The sequence below is a fragment of the Numida meleagris genome, chromosome 3, assembly GCF_002078875.1.
Source record: "Numida meleagris isolate 19003 breed g44 Domestic line chromosome 3, NumMel1.0, whole genome shotgun sequence".
Classification (NCBI taxonomy): Eukaryota; Metazoa; Chordata; class Aves; order Galliformes; family Numididae; genus Numida; species Numida meleagris.
In genome coordinates this window covers 46,010,025-46,027,184 of record NC_034411.1, presented here as the reverse complement: position 1 = coordinate 46,027,184, position 17,160 = coordinate 46,010,025, and the positions used below count along the sequence as shown (strand labels likewise).

At 43.9% G+C, this 17,160-nt stretch overlaps 1 long non-coding RNA gene across 2 annotated transcripts; it reads right to left on the bottom strand.

Moving 5' to 3' along the window:
• On the bottom strand, window positions 6,420-16,761 carry LOC110397072. Of its 2 annotated transcripts, XR_002437522.1 has the most exons (4): window positions 15,941-16,761; window positions 15,002-15,499; window positions 10,403-13,481; window positions 6,420-9,739 (listed from the first exon to the last, which is right to left on the bottom strand). It is a non-coding gene; the product is annotated as an uncharacterized LOC110397072 (long non-coding RNA). The 2 variants fall into 2 exon arrangements; XR_002437521.1 differs by having other exon boundaries at window positions 6,420-13,481.

Here is a 17,160-nt window from a genome sequence, read left to right as displayed (position 1 = left end):
TTCCCACTCCACTTTGTTGTGACCAAAGGATGCTAAAACATGTTTTATGTTAAAGATAGCTCTTCCATTCCATGTTTTTTTTGTTATGGTGATCACAGAAAAATATTTTTTCACAAAGTCCATATGTAACATCAGGAAATTTTGTGGTTTTAACTGCAGGTGAAAAAATTTTTGTTTTCCTCTCCTGCTTTCAGTCAGGCTACCATCCCTGTACATCTTCTTTCTCACTGGTTTCTTTCATTCCTACTCAATGGCCCTCTTGAATTAATCAGGAAGGATGCTTCTTTCCAACCTTATCATGAATGGGGTGTCTGCAACGTGAAAGCCAATGTACTCAGCTCCATGATGGTAGCATCAGCTCTCTTGAGACCATCACAGACATCAGGCACTTCCGTGTTTTGATTCTTCAAGGGGCTGAATCCAATCCTATCATTCTCAAAGAGGCTCCCAAATACCGACTACACAACAGATAAAGTGAAAGCACAGCTCATGATGACCATGGTGTTATGGAAAGGCCATCTAAAGACTAGATAAGTTTGTTTTTTCAACCAGAAGAAAGCCAAGGCTGAAAACAAACATTGCTGTTGTTCGTAAATGTAATAATAGTGTAAAAAAAAAAAAAAAACAAACCAACAACAGAGATTAAAAAAAGTAGCTTGAGCCAAAGTACAAAGTTCCAGTAAATGTGAACTGGCCATCACTGCCCTTACACTGGGAATCATGAACCTGTTTGTCAGTATCAGATGACCCCAGTGCTGGAGCGCTCTTCAAATTGATGCAGCAAGAAGAAGTTGTTGCCATGCTTTTTGGATAGACCTGGGTAAGACGTTGGATGCAGCTACATGATACAGTGGTTATAAATCAGAGGATGAAAATTCGTGACCCGGGCATTCATCTCCAGGCCCACTTGAGCTTCTGAGGAAGTGTCAAGAAGTCAGGAGAAGTAAGAAAGTTATGGGTGACGTGCTTTCAAAAAGTAGAATGTAAGAGGGAAATACCATGAAAATGCAGAGATGAAGTTCTGGGAGACTGCAGACACAGAGAGGCAGTTGCATATGTTTGTGAGAGTCTGTGCACATACAGACATAACCATAATCATTTAGTTTAAAGATTCTTGTTAACTTTAAATATCTAATAAGACAGTTAAATATACAATTTCTTTCCTGCTCTGTTAATGATATGGAAACAGAATTGACCCTGTCTGTGCCAGTTCACATCACGGCAAGTATGTTCTCTGCCCTCTCCTCGCTGTGCAGTCCAAAGCCTGCATGGCAGCACCATCTCCTCCCTGTATGTACCAGTCATCCCTCAGCACAGTCATCTGCAGTTCATTATCTCTGCAAGGAGGAAACAGAGCATTATGGTATGTTGAATTACAAAATGTCCCTAAGCATCTTGTGTGAAAGAGTGAATACAAATCGCAAAGGAAATAAATCCCAGAAAAATTACAGAAGAAACAATACTGAATTTATTAAACTTGGCTTTTTTTTTTAAGTTCAAAAAAATTTCAAAAATTTCCAGGCAAACGTAATGGGCCAGACTGCATTTGTTCAATTCAGATAACAAACTTCCTGAAAACCCTACAATATAGCCCAGAATACAGCTTTGGCTTCACAGGAAAAAGTTATCACTGGTTGATTAAGAATTTGCTAAATTATCTGTACCCAACACTTTGGCATTTTGCTTAAAGTCTACTTTGTCAGGGAAGAAGGGCAGGAGCAGAGCTGCCTGCCAGATTACTCATTGCTGGCAGGAGGATGTGAATCAATGTTTGCAAATCTACAGTGTGCTGAAAGGAGATATTTATTGAACTGAAACAAAAGGTTAAACTGCCAAGGACTGGTTTTGCATTTTTTTTCCAGGATTTATGTACAAAACTAGATCATAGTCTAGGTCTGAGTCTGAAAATAGTCCTTGATGCAGTGAACTTGGTAGGTTTAGTAGCAGCTGAACAGTTTGTGTTCCTGGGCTGGTTATGCACAAGTTCTAAACACAAACTCAGTCTAATTTCTTGGTCATCTCTAGTTGTGCACCAGGAATTGGCTGTAATGATAAAATTGCACAGAGAAATGCACGCTCAAGTGGAACCCAAACTGCAAGTGGCTCTTCCAGCACTATCCAGTCTTACTTTGATGGGATTTTCCTCCGGATAAAAGGTCAGGTTCTTACATGCCAGCCCTGCCTTGCCAGTTCCTGCAGCAGGGCTAGAAGGATGGGCAGGGGGATGCAAAGAGGCAATGGGAATATCAGTGTCTGATGCGGTGAAATGCTTTACACAGGCAGAGAAAGGGCTGTAGCGAGGGAAGAGAGCAGAAGCCTTTCTCAGGAGCAAACACTGTGCTAGCCATGCTGTAACAATCCATACAGTGAGCCACAATGATGTACCCATGGATTGTCGCACAATGTACTGCCCATGCCAAACACCTCAGCAGCAATGCCAGCTGTCCAGTAGTGAGGAGCAGGGACAGCTAGGAGATCAAGCAGAAGATGAGTGGAATCTGTCATCCAAAACAGTGATGTTTTTGGTTTCCTTTCTTTGTGTAGTCTCGGAAAATAATGGGAGTGGCTGTCCAGGAGTGACACAATTGTTACTCTTTGCTTACAGAAGTCCTGCAGATCATTGAATGTGGGTGAGATAGATATATAGACAGACAGACAGACAGACAGATAGAACATGCATTTGTACCTTTTCAGGTTCATAATGGTTCACATTTTGCTGTTTTTCCACCTTTTCTTTTTCTCTCCAGTGCCCATAAAAAAGTTTGGGAGAGTGTGAAGAGAAAGAGCAAAAGCAGAAAATAGTCCTTACCTGCTGAAATTCTAACAACAAAGCAAGGATTCACGGCTGTTTCTTTGGAAGAAATGTACACTGAGATTTCAAGAAAAACACTAATTTCCACTGAGAAACTATTATTTTTTATCATTTGAAAAATTTTAATTGGCTTCATGAAGTACTTCTTGAAGGGGCAACCAAAGTGATGTGAAAATATATGTATTGGTAGTTCATTTTTAGAGTGATTTCTCTCTAAAACTCATGCACCACTGTAAGGCTGTCTAATACAGTAGTGCCTGGGGACAGGATGGGAGGGAATGTTGGTGTGTACCTTAATCCCAAGAGGAAAATATCCCCTTCAATCTTTTTTGCATTTACTCAAAAATACCTAAACCTGCCTTAATTCTCTGCACTCCAGGCCAGCCAAAAAGAGAGCCAAGAATGCAAGGATATTCTTCTCTCAAAATAGCACATTTCCTGACTCAGAAGAGAAGAAAAAGTCCCATCAGTCTGACAGACTTCCAGGAAGCAATGGGATTAATTTATAGTTGCCAGGAACCAAACTCTGTTTCTTTAGGCACCACCAAGAAAGGTGCTATTTTACATCTCTGTTTACTTAACTAATGAATATAAGAGACTGCTCAGCACTCTCATCAGGCAACATGAGGCTCACCTTCCTAAAAACAGACTCACCAAAACGTAGTGCCATCATTTCGCTCTGTTTTAATATGTGTTAATAGGGGAAATTATGACACTACTGCATGCTACATGGACATATTTTTTCCATGTTTTATAATTGTTTCATGTTCTTCAAAGGTATATTTTTATTTAAAGCTATTAGTCTGCCTTTTCCTTTTCTACTCAAGAAGCATTTTATGTGTCATTTCCTTATAAAAAGCTTATTATACCCAGTGTATTAAGGCACATTGCATTTTGCCCACTCTGCTTCATCAACAAAGAGCTCTTAGATTATAGAAAAACTGGTTTGGGTTGGGAGAAAGGAGACAGATATCAAATACAAGAAAGAAATAATATAGACAAGCTCTAAGATCTTGCATGAAAGTGAACTCAAGCGTCACAACTGCCATCTCAAAGTCATCAGCCTTCAAGGGATGAGCCAGCAGCCTCTGCTTTCTTTAGAGGGCTTCATCCAGAGGGTGCTTAATATGTGAAGGGTGATGACCTGTCAACCCAATCACAATATCCAATCTGTACTGTACTGTTCCTGCATAGAATCATTAAGGTTGGAAAAGACCACTAAGATCATCAAGTCCATCAATCCATCACCACTTGCCCACTAAACTATGTCCTTCAGTGACACATCTCTACCTTTCTTGAACACCTCCAGGGACAGTGACTCCACCATCTCCCTGGGCAGCCTGTTCCAATACCTCACCACTCTTCCTGAGAAGAAATTTCTCATAATACCCAACTTGAACATCGCCTGGTGCAACTTAAGGCCACAACCTCTCTTCCAATCACTGTTACTCAGGAGAAGAAGCTGACCCCCATGTATGGGAACTGCTGAGTCACAGCCTGAACCACTGATTGAGCACCTGGAGGAAAGACACAGTCAGCCCTGGGAGCACAGGTGAAAGCAATTCACTGTGTGAATGACTGTGATGGAGCCAGGCTGCACCCCTTAGGCCTCATTTAAGGGCTGACTGCCACTGAGGAAGGATCTCTTTCTGGAGATCACTCTTCGGCAGAAGCTTTTCCCTGTGAACCCAGAATCTTCTGATATGGGTGAGCAATGTGCTTCCCTTTCTTTGTAGCACCTTGCTACTGTGCTGGTCCTTCCACCTCTTTTGTGACACCTTTTCCACCGTGTTGGTCCTTCCGATTGCTACACCCCATACCTCACTACAACCTCCTTTCAGGCAGTTGTAGAGAACGATAAGGTCTCCCCTGAGCCTCCTCTTCTCCAGAGTGAATAATCCTAGCTTCCTCAGCTGCTCCTCATAAGACATGTGCGCCAGGCCCTTCACCAGCTTTGTACCTAAAGCAGAAAACTGGGGCCATCTCATTGTGAGGCTAAAGCAGGGATACAAAAATGACTGCTTGGTCACCTCCCATACCCAAGTACAGCCACATACTAGAAGGGCAGACCTTGGCTTGGGTGGTTTGGTCTTGTAGGCAGCTGATGGGCAGAGAGGAGATCAGCTTGTTTTGGCTTCAGCCTGAGGGCAAAACACTCTTTCTCAAGATGCTCTGGTAGCTGGTTGCTCTGTTTTACAGTTGCCTGTGGTGAAATCCCCGCCCTCTTCCTACTGAAGTTTTTAAAGTGATTCAAGCTGCTTGGATAGGCACCTGACTTTCCAGGCACATTACTAAAATTGTTTCTTCACATTAGTTTTTCCCCTCTGCCTGAAGCCAGCAGGTAACATCTGGAAAACATACAAAACAGAGAACAAATTGTCATTTCAAAGAAGTCAGTAGCTCCATCCGGGCTGGACCTGTGTGTGCTGTCGTGGAAGCTCTGCAGGAGCAGGGCCAGCACCCTGACAGCTCTCTGTTCCCCTACCTCACGCACCACAGGGCTGCCCTGCATCAAAGGTACGAGGAGAACATATCTGTGACTGAGCATCCTGAGGGTTTTTGTTAAAACAAGCTCAATTCTAGCTGAAGTCAGCACGTTGCTATATGATGGCATGCTCACTATGTTGGCACAGCATTCTGTTGAGAGTTCACCAGCCCACAGCCAGGGTCCAGCAAAGCCACATGAATGTAGTTAGGGCTTCACTGGTCCCAGGCCTGCTGGGGACAGGCACTCTTGCTTGGGCTGGCTCCTCAGGATGGACCTTTGTACTGCAATGACAGCACTTGCACAGGTTTTTCTCAGCCCAGAGCAGCCAAGGTCTTATTCACTGCCAAAGTAGATACCCTCATGCAGATATAGGGGTTAATCTGCTCTGCTTCTACCTCTCCCATAAAGTGGCGTTGGAGCCCTCTAGAGAACTGTAGGATCTTGCACTTCTCTTTTAGAGATCTAGCCCAAATATTCAAGGGATCTAGGAAGAACAATTTCTATCAGAGAAATCCTATCTCTTCAATTTGAACTAAAATGGAGAAACAGATGCAGATCTCACAGCCATTGCAGCAGGGTAAAAAAAAAAAAAAAAACTAATGACTACAAGTGCTTAGGGTCTGCCGCAATGGGTCTGCTGTTCAGAAATGTGAGATCATTATTCTGAGAAAAAAATGGTGTTGAGGATATGTAGGATTATTGCATTACCAAAATACAGTGTATGCAATGTAGGGGCTCTGGCCTTCCCTCTCCTTTCCCCTGAGGCTGAATCCCCCTGAGGAGAGACTGGCGGGAAACGCACTTCTCCCACTTCGTACTACACCAGTCTAAAAAATTTGTCCCTAGAGCAATGACCATGGAGTCTGGAGCCAACCAGGGATCCCTGTTTCTGCTGTGTTTTGGGATACAGCCTTGGGCACAGTGCTTCTGAGGCCAGCCAGTTTGCAGCTCATCTCAGCTGGGAACACAAACCAAGGAGAGCACATCCAGCTGCAGGCCCTCAGGAAGATATCTTGTGTTTGCCAGACTTGTTATGTGTTTGACAAAAGGTCCCAGACTCCAAGGCTGCAGCAAGAGCAGGAATGAGGTGGGACCTGCTCAAGCTATGTGACTCTCAATAGTTTTGGCACATCCTGATCTACAAATAAAACCATGTTATGCATAGGAACTCGTAAAAAATAAATCAATTTAGTTTTACTTTAAGTGTATCATAAGATTTATGCAAAAGGTTAAGGGGAAAGTTATTTAAAATTCTCAGAGATGTGTTTGCTTTGGTTTGTTTGACAATGAAAAGGAAGGATAAGGACAGTCTAACATTGTTCCACTAGAGGCTTACAAAAATGTTAAAGTAACACCACAGCCAGGCATTTCAAAATAATGCATAATATTTTGTAGAAAGAACTTACAGTAATAATTAAATCAAATTTTCTTTCGGCAGAGCTAGTATTGTAAATGAGCTGAAAATCAAATTCATGTCAACGAATGATTTAATGAGCAACATTATATGGTTGCGTAATGATACATGTGAGGACTGCTACTGACAGGGCAACAGATCCCGACCTGTTCCAGCTCTAGAAATGGTTCACAGATGCCTCAGTGGCCGGCTCAGCCCTTTGCACGAAGCCAGGGAGCTTGCTTTTGGACTGGGCTGTGGGGTGGAGGGTTGGTGCGATCAGAAGGTGGAAGGAGGCGTGAGCAGCTCGCTGGTGCTCACAGAAGAAGAGCTGTCATGTGGAAGAAAAAGCATCTTAGCTATGTATATAGAGGCTGTTCTCACAGAGGTCATGGCATAATTACAAAGGAGGGAACTAGCCTCAAAAACAGCATAGCAACTTTCAGGGAAACTCCAGACTTTTCAGTAGGCGATGGGAAGCTGGTGGAGGAGAAGCATGAGAACAGCCGGGAGGTGGGTGGTGGCCAAGGGCCAGAGGTACAGGCAGGTACATCAGAGACTCAGAAGCTGGAGACAAACAGCAGGAGATTGTTTTTCTTTGAACCATCATGTCCTGAGTGTTTCCTGTTGCCTGTTTCTTCTTCCAAGTTCCTGGCAAAAAAGCTTTAAGTAGCTGAGAAGAACAGAGGCAAAAAATCCAGAGGACCCACATGAGAGACCTCCAAGGTAGAACAAAGACATACACTCCTGAAAAGGAACTCATGAGGCTGCTGCCAAACAATACAGACTATAAAGCATAAAACACGTTACCTGTATTGTGGGAAACTTGCAAAAGGCAAGTAGGTGAAACATGATCAGTGCTTTCCTCTGCTTATAAATCAACAAGTAAAATGGCATGATGATTAATTTGACTGGTTCGGTTTGCTTCATATGTGGTCTTCCAGAATGCCAGATGCATAGATGCTGAGCCAAACCCAAACCAAAAACCTGTTTCTCTGGGATGCAAGGGAGGCAGCAGATTCACCTATAAACCCCAGGTTTCCCTTCAAGTTTTGGTTCTGGACTGAATCCTCAAAACTGCAGATCTGTCTAACATGTAGTCACATCTGTGGTAAGTTTTGGCTCAGAAAGCAGGAAACCTGGAAGATCTCAGCAGGCTTTTACCCCAAGCTGACGCAGTTCTGAATATTCAGAAAACATAGCATCTCCTTTCTCTGAGTAGAAAACTGTAAGTTTTCCTAAAAACCAAAAACTGCCATTTATTATATAATGGCTTGTCTGAGCATCCCATCCATGTCACCAAACTGTTAGCCAGGTGTGAAGAACATTATCTCTCTTCAGCTCTGATGCACCTCTATAATAATTCTAATAAGTGGAGGTGGGCATTCTGCCAATCAAAAGAAAACCATCCCTACCAACAATGAATCTATCCAACAAACATTGATTTTCTGAGCTGGCTTGTTTCACTCAATTCAGTTTGTTGCAATCTGGCTAAAGTAATCCTGCTCTTTCTTTGTTTTCAGCCAGCAACGCACTTGTTGGAACAAACTTGCTGACTCAGATGTCATCACAACTACTCAGGAATTGTGATTATAGGCACTTCAGAAAACTGAATTGAGAGTATATCACTGAGCTACCTCACAGCCTGTTTCTTCCTTCTTTAGCATAAAGGAGTGGCATACAATCATGTGAAGAAGTAGTTTTGCTTACTTGGCCAGGTTAAGTTTATAACCATGGTTTCTAAACGTTGCCTAAAGCGCCAACCTGTCCAGTGCTCTTTTTACATCTTGGCTGACATAAGAAGCTTGGAGCCAAGATTACAGAAAAGCCAGAAGAGGTCTTCAGAGTTGTTCCAAACAAAACTAATTCTGTGATACTTTAAAGCCATCTGCGCAGCTTCTGACCAACCAATCTCCCTCACCCTGGAGGGCAGGTTATGGCATCGTATGATCATAACTCAGAGCTTTCTATTTGCTGGCTGTGACTTCAGCTGAAAACACCACGGCATTACACATCCTGTGGCAGGTTCACAAAAAACTACCATGCCAGCAGGAGGTAACAGACTGAAAAGCAGTTGTGCCTCGTGAAAAAATCACAGACCTGTTGCTGTGATATTCTGTGAATTCATATCCCCAAAAGGTAATAAATGAAACCATCAAATTAAGTGAGAAATACCTTCACTTTTCTGACAGCCCCATCCACAGCCCTGTAGTCTAAAGAAGTCTCTACACAGTTACTGCAAACTAAGCCAGTAACGGTGCCAAACACACGTCATATTTCCTTGACAACCTCCACTGAAAGACCTGCTTACAGCTACTCAGAAGCTTACCGATCTTTAAAGCCTTCAATTGAGATCTAGATGCTGTCAGGACCCTTGGTTTTATCTGAACTTTAGGCAACTAACTAGGTTAACTCTTACGTAATGCAAGGAAATGAAGCTGAGAGGCTGAGGTGCCCCACTCAAAGTGTGAGAGCAAGGGCCCATCCTTGCTGGGCACCTCTGCTTCAGGGCTGAGGAAGAGGTGCATGGCCTGCAGCCTCTGTTCTTGGGAGCTAACAGCTGCAGGGAGGCTCAGTACCATAGCAGCAGGAATAGTAAAGAACTAGAGCTAGCAGCAAAACAGGAGAGATACAGAAGATTGTACTAAATTGAATGCGAAGCTGGAGTCAGTGAAGAGATCCTAAGAGAGAGAAGATGTTATAAAAGTATCAAGACTGGTTGACATTGCACAGGAAATATTAGTCCTATCTTTTCTTAACTACTGAAAGCTTAACTTGAAATCTGTACGATGTTGTTTTAGAGGAGAGTTCACACGTAATGACCGCACACATGCTCGTGGTCCTGAGGGGCTGACATCTACATTTGGCAGGTGTGACATTTAAGGGAAAGCAGGCCATCTCAGGTACATCCATTCCAAGCAGAAGCAGAGCCCTGAAGACAGGAACCAAGTCCTCCTTGGGCCACTCAGATACCTAACAGTGCCTTCTTGCCATGATGTTGAAGAGCTTCTTCTCACTGAGGTAGCATCCACACTGACCACTCTCTCTGTGAACACAGAAAAAGGAGAGCTGTCCTGCACTGCCTTTCCCCCCACTCTGCAGGCCACGTCTCTGGAAAGTGCTGCTGTTCACCTTGACTGCTAATGAAAATCACATGCCAGGCCAGGAATTCTCCCCAGCCACTCTTGCAGAAATGACACCATGTCTCTGCACTGCAGCATGCACATTGCCCACAGCCTGGCCTAGGCCCTGGCTGCTCCACCAGAATTCCTTCCTTTGAGCCTCCCCAGTGGCAAAGCCATATTGTCCCTCAGGCTGGGAAAGGATGAAGGTGGGATAGCCCAGATCTCCACAGGGTCTTCCCCAGTTTCAAGGAGCCCCTGGCTGGACCAGCATGAGAGCCCATGGCATGGAAGTTCTCAGGCACTGTAGCACCAGGGAACAGTTCCCTGCACTGTGGCAGAAGGGGTATATTTGGGACTTGCTGCTGCCCACAGCTGAACTGGTGGCTCTGTGGAGTGCACCCACATCAGCACCTCAGGTGATGATTGTGTGGATCAGCATTTTGTGATACCTACTTCTAAAAGCAACCCCATCTAGAAAGGCCAAGTTTCATGCACACATCTCCTATGGTGCACACCACCATCAGCGGGGCAGGAACTGCACCATAGAGCCAGCTCTGGACAGGAAAGACCAAGCATGGGCTCACCTGCAGACCTCCATGGGCTGATGCCACTTTCCACAGGACAGCTCCAAGTGATGCATGCTGTGCTAGGAGAACACCTCAGGAAGTTCAGCATGAGTCTGGGATTTGAGGGATCTCAGAAGCATTCCAGAGGTGCTGGCTGATTGTGTGGTGGCCAGCAGTCCTGTGTTTCCTCAGCAGAAAGGGCTGTGTGCCTTTCTGGAGAGCTGCTTAGGCCACGACTAAAAGCTCTCCCCAGAAGAACAAGTTCAGAGCCAGAGACGTCTCCCTGCCCATGGGCAGTGCACCCCTCAGGGCAGAGCTGTGAAGGGCTCTGACTCAGGGTGAGTTGCTTGTCAAGAAACAGCTGGAGATGTTCAGCAGAGCTGGAGTGCTGGGCTTGGAGTCTCATCGAGGCTGAGAAAGGCACGCTCAGGGGTTTCGTGACATGCTGCATCCTACAGAGCCAAAAGTCATGAGGTTCATGGCCAAACAGATGGATTTTGCTGGGAGGAGGGGGTGGCCACCTGAGGAAGGACTGCAGAATAACAGGAGCCAATACCAAATATGTGTAGGGCTCCTTAGCAACGTGGGATTAGCCTAAACATGCTGTTGCACAGCAGATCTCTGGACATCCCCTCGCTCTCCCTTACTCACATATGAAAGCTCTCCCTGGAGCCCAGCATCGCCAGTGGCCTCCCTCCAGCAGCCTTTCTGCACTGCTCCATCTTACTCAGTGGAGGCCAGGAGCCAAGTCCCAGCATCCCCTTCCCCCTTCCCACACTAAGTAACCTAACATATAAACTCCTGATACAACTCAGGTCACCCCTCCTCTTCAACACAGGGTGTTACAGACTCTTCCACAACATTGATCTATGAGAGGAAGAAGAAAGTCAGAGCCAGAGTTTCTGAACAGACACAAGTACCGCCAGCAATGCATAAACTATGTCATATGGCTGATGGCTTGTGGGCACTCAGAAACATCCACAGTCAGCAGTGCCTGTCACAACTGCTGTTGATGCTAATGCTAATTCAGAAAAGCCTTGCATCTGGTGGATGATTCTGTTTACACTGTCCTTTAACACGGCCCCCATCTCTACCTCTATGAGTTTTCCTTTACTTGAGCTCCTTGTCACAACCTGCACATGCTGCTTAGCACTTCCGCATATGTTCAGTGGATGCCCATTTCCATCCCATAACAGAAGAATCATGAGGAGCAAGCCAGGAAACATTCTCCTGAAAAATATACCCAGCATGCAGGGTTTGATCAGGAGCAGGGCCATGGTCAGCATTTGCTTCCTTCTCATATGTAAAAGTCTCATCATGCTGGGCCTGAAATGCACAGCACGGAGCTCTACCCTCCTCTTAAAGATTTCTCCTTGGCTTGCTGCCTTGCATTGCAAAGCCATATCTCCTCCCTGGATTTCCTTTCACCATACTTTCAGAGCTTGTCCTCCTGCTGCTGCCTTCCCTGGCTGTGCCATGTGTGCAAACTGAGCAGGCCTGTTGAAAAATGCCCCCTCCCTCCCTAACTGTAACACACGCTCAAAACCAAAACTGTCTCAAGGCATCTCTGCTCTATGTTCTGGGCAGGTGCTCTCACTGGGATGTATCCCAGCTGGTCCTGCCTCTGTGGCTGATGAGCAGAAAGAACTAGACAGAAGGAAGCAAACAGAGAGCAAAGAAATAACCTGAGAGAAGGGAGTGGATGTGTAAGGCGAAGAAAGGAAAAACTTAGTGGAAAACAGGCAGGAAAAAATGAGAAAAAAAGAAGAGAGAAAAATGCAAACAATGATGAGCAGAGATAAAAATAAAGAGAAGATAGAAAGTGTAAACCAACAAAAAAGACTGAGGAAGAAAAAATGGATCTAATGAAGCAATAATAGCAGAGTCAGTCCCTACCCTGAAGATACACTTTACCAGAGAGATCTCTTTCGACACTGTAGATAGCTTGGTCATGAGGCAGCAGATGCTGCCCCTTCTGTGGTACAGGGGCAGTCGTGTGTCATGGGTGGGATCAAAGGCATCAGAAGAGCCTTTTGAGGGAGTTAGCCTACCAGGATCAGTGGGAAAATCTCTTCAAGTTTGAAACGGTCATTAAATTGCTTATCAGAAAGCTGATCTGTTGCAAGTTCATACTCTGCTTGTTCAGTGGTGGTGTGTTAATGTGCCCATGTCCTCCTCATGGCGCCTGTGTGGGGAGGGCAGATGGCCACAGGAAGGAGTTTACAGCATTCCAGCAGTAAAACTTTCTGCCCCCATGTTCTTGAGAAAATGGCTCCAAATCTATACTACACGCAGAGATCCGTGCTCTCTGCCAGCACAGTTATCCCACTAGATTTAAAGCTGGTCTGTTAGAAAATAAAAGACTACTTGAACTCTGGTTTATATCAGATTTTTCATCGCTAAGAAGCAAATCTTGCAATGAAAGCCCACATTTTACCAATATAAGAATACTAAATGAAAGCAGTGCTGATACAGTAAGTTTTAAATCAGAGGGAAGAAATAAAACCCACTTTATCCTCTTCATAATCTTCTGAGCACACAGACAACCAACCAAGTTCTGACAAGTTACCTCCGTGCACTACCAAATGTGGGAGGAGGTTGCAGGGGAGACTCTGAGGGCAGGATTTGTTGAGGGAAGTTTTCTGAAGGAGTTCGCAGCCATGGTGCATGTGTCCCTTTGAGGACAATTACACATGACTGCTGGCACGCCCCAAACCCACTGGATTAGAGAATGCTGGAGCTCTTTCCTTGCTTTTGAAGCTTCTGCTCTCTGTGTTTGGAGTAACTAAATACATTGCTTTTTGGAAGAAGATTTTTACCAAACTGCAATAACAAGAGTAAAATTTTCCAAAAATTCCCAAGTGACTTAGAAACTCTTCTTTCTTATAACAGATGTGTCCCAAAGTCCCACCACAAATCAGAAAATGCTCACCGAATTACACTCATCCACACTCAGCAAGCAGCCGGTGGTGAGCCAGGAGAGGAGATAACGAGGTGGGACGCTGGACTCAGGGTCAGTGATGCAGTGATGCAGAAACATAACTAGGGGAAGAAGTCAGATCCTGGATGCCTCCAGCTAACGCCAAGTAGTCAGTTGCTGCAGAGCAAAAAAAAATCCAAATTCATAGAATGTGACTTATGTTTGGGCCGGACATGAACACTGAAAACACTCTTGTTGCAGATTCTGTACCATTAAGTAACAGTTGTTCAGCCTTGAGTTACAGTATGTAAGAAAGACTCACAACTCCTGGAGCCAATATGCCCATGAAGATATAAAGACTGCTTTCCTTAGAAGTGTCTTTCTCGGAGCCACATAAATCTCTGCCCCTGCTGCCCTCTCTTTACACACCTAGCCATCAGAAACATCATTATTAAATGCTATGCAGGAACCACAAAGTCAGACTCATAAGGATATGCCACTGATAATATAACACATTGTCAAGATATTTAGAGATTTACAGTATAAACAATATTTCTGATCCATTAAGGCATTGTGAAGGTCTTGGTTTAAAGAACCACTCGAATCTTTCCTAGAAACAGAAAAACAGGAAAATGTCAGTAACATATGAATTAGACTTGAATAAATAAAGGCATTTAGTAAACAGAGCAACTCCTTGATGAAATCCTTTTAAACATTTAGCAATCAATGGGATTCGTTTTGTTTTAGAGTAGTGAAGGGAAAAAATGATGGCATAAAAAGGAGTGTTTGAATGCATCAGATGCAGAAACATCCTTCAACCTCCACACACTGGCAACCAACAGAAGTACAGTGTCAGCGCAGCAACGCTGTGTCAAGAAAAAAACAGTACAGCTTTCTCTTATCTCTGCATCTATTCCTCTGGTCACATGTTAGAGGGTACCTTCTTCAGGACATATCTGTGAGGCAAATTTGTACTTTAAACTTTCCCTTCAGTTCTGTATCTCACAAAGGCAGGCTGATTTTAGACAGAGCTATCCAGTGCTGTAGCAGTGTGTTAATAGGAACCCAATGCTGGCATATTCTGGAAACAAAGTCAGTAATCACCTAATCTATTTTCAGTATCTACACTAAAAAAGAATGTAATATGTAAACATACAGTATCAACTTCCGTCAATTATTTCAGCGTTTTTTATCTTTGAATTTTAATATTAAAAGATGTCAGTCATAAAAGCACAGAAAAATGATTATTTTCTTTAAAAATAAAAGCATTTTTAACATTCTTAGGATCCGATATTCGTTAGGAGCTGTATCCACGTCTTGAAATATTAAAACCAGCATGATCTAAATGCATATTCGTATAGCTCAAAGGAGGAATTCTAATCAGTATGTTATTCTTTGTCTGAGAGATTAACTTTTCCCTTTGTCACATCTGACTTTTTAAAATATCAGTCTCCTCGCTGGGTAGACTACTTTAGCACAGAAGATGAAATCACTCAATGACAAATGTTCGGTCTACTGCCATATGCTATTATTCCAAAGCCTAGCAGCAAACTTCATCCTTCATCAGCAGAACGCTCGCCAAACTGCTTAGTTACCGAATGTGTTTGCATTTGTGTTTACAAACTGAACACATCCCTTCCTTCTTTTAATTAAAAAGAAAATCATTGTAATTTATTAAACTAACCCTGCACACTCACCAGCCAAAACGAGGAAATATCCCTTCTCAACAGTCACTGAAATTAGTGACTGCACTTCTCCAGAGATGGACCCCAATAGCTTCTGCTGCACCCTACGTCAGCGGAGGAACCTCCACCCGCTCGGGAAAGATTCATCTCTTCCAGACAAGAACACAATGTATTCCCCACGGGAAAGTCAATCAGTCTTCGGCAGCTGCATGTTTGTGGTCACTATGAAAGCCCCTGTGTTTGTAATCTAAGTAAAAGTGATAAGTCTTCCTTTTCTAACAGGGTTATTGTGAAATGATTGTTTATGTTTGTGAGGAAGTCAGATATCCAGTGAAGGCTGCAAGAGAAATGCCTACCAATAAGCCAGGGGTGCAGCTCTACAGAGGATGCTGAAAACTGCCTGGAAGGAAACCTCAAATGTGGAATACGTAGACCAGCAGAGAGGAGATCCCAATGGGACCCAAAGGTCTGGGAGGAATTCAGCACTTTGTATCCTGATCCATCTGAGAGCTGATGAAAAACAAAGAAAAAAAACGGTATCATCATGTTACAACAGAAGAGGCCAACCAAAAATGACAGACCAACTGACTGGCCAATATTGAAACATCATATTTTCCAAAGAGGCTATGTTAGAAAACAAAAGTGCACATTAGGGGCAGTCCTCATCAGCTTTGATTGTCTGAACTGAAGCAGAGCCTTTGAAGAAGAGCCACAAGCATTCATGCAGGGCTATGACTTTCTTGGCATACAAAACAGCTAAATGGCCAGGAAATGGGCTCTTTCTGCTCCTTTCCTTCACACATTTCTCTGTCCTTACTGGAGAAGTGGCCTTTGGTGGAACACATTTTAACAGATGCAATATCTATGGCTCATTTATCCAAGCTCCAAATTTTCCCCGTCATATTTTCATCTTTCCCAGCACACATCACCATAAATTAAAAAATTCCTTACAAGTCTGCAGGGAAGAGTCCCTTGTTGAACAATCGATGGCAAAATTTCTATCCACTTCAGTAGCGCTGGAATTTCATCAGATCTCTCTCTCCTTCCATGGGCTTCTTCTGCCTGGAGGGGGGAATTTGTGCTCAGGTTTGTTCTTGCAGGCTGGTACCAATGTACATTCAATTATACCACACTGCTTGGTTCTGCTCCATCCTTCAGGTGCACTTCTGCACAGTGGAAACAATCCTGTGGCCTTTGGATTTTGTAGTTCTTTTGTATGACTTAGCTTACATTTCAAAGTACTTTGTGTCTTGTGTGACCTAAAGTAAATTAAAAGGTACCATATGTGAGAGGACTTTAAAAAAGAGTGCATATGTTACCTGAGGTTAATGTGCATGAATAAGTCTCACTTGGGGGCTTTTTCTCCACAGAAATCCCATCCTTGAGGTGTGATACTTAACACAGTCGCCAGTCAGGCATTTCTTTTTCTTTCCCCTTTTCACACACAGAATAAATTAGAGGGTAAAGTGTGGTGATGGGAGATGCAGATGAAAGCAGTGGCTCAAAGCGCTGTAACCCAAGTCTTGTAGGAGCCTTCAAGGTTGCCCATACCTGGCGTGCTGGTGGAAGCTGCTGCAGCCTCTCAGAGACAAGGAGAGCCACTGTGTCACCACACTTATGGTGCCTGCAGTGTGGCATCAGGCACTGAGAAGATGGCAATGCTATGTGCTGGTGGAGTTACGATCTGAGTGTCCCCATATTCCTTTCCAGCAGCCAGCTCAGCTCATGGAGAACCTCCTGGAGATTCTGGAGCTGCCAGCTCTGATAATGGCCTGTAGATGTGACAAAGATGGTTTGGCCTCCAACCACACTGGACACCACAGGTCATTAGCAGGTCTGGCAAGGCCTCTATTTTTAATGCTTTCTCTGGAGTCAGGAAAAAAAAAAACACTAAGATAAAAGCTGTGCAAAAGTTAAATGGATACAAGCAACGCTTTGCAAAGACAGTCTGACTTTAGGATTAGATCATTCTAATAAGCAAAAATAACAGCATTTGCCAAAATACTTGCAATGTTATGCCTCTCATTAGCAAAGGACCACAAACTGAAACCTGCATTCCTACTGCACCCTCAGTGTCTTCTACAAAATCACATTTATCTCATTACCTGATAGGCACATGGTCAAACAATCTGTTCAATTAAGCTACCCTTGAGTGATAGTTATTTCATTTG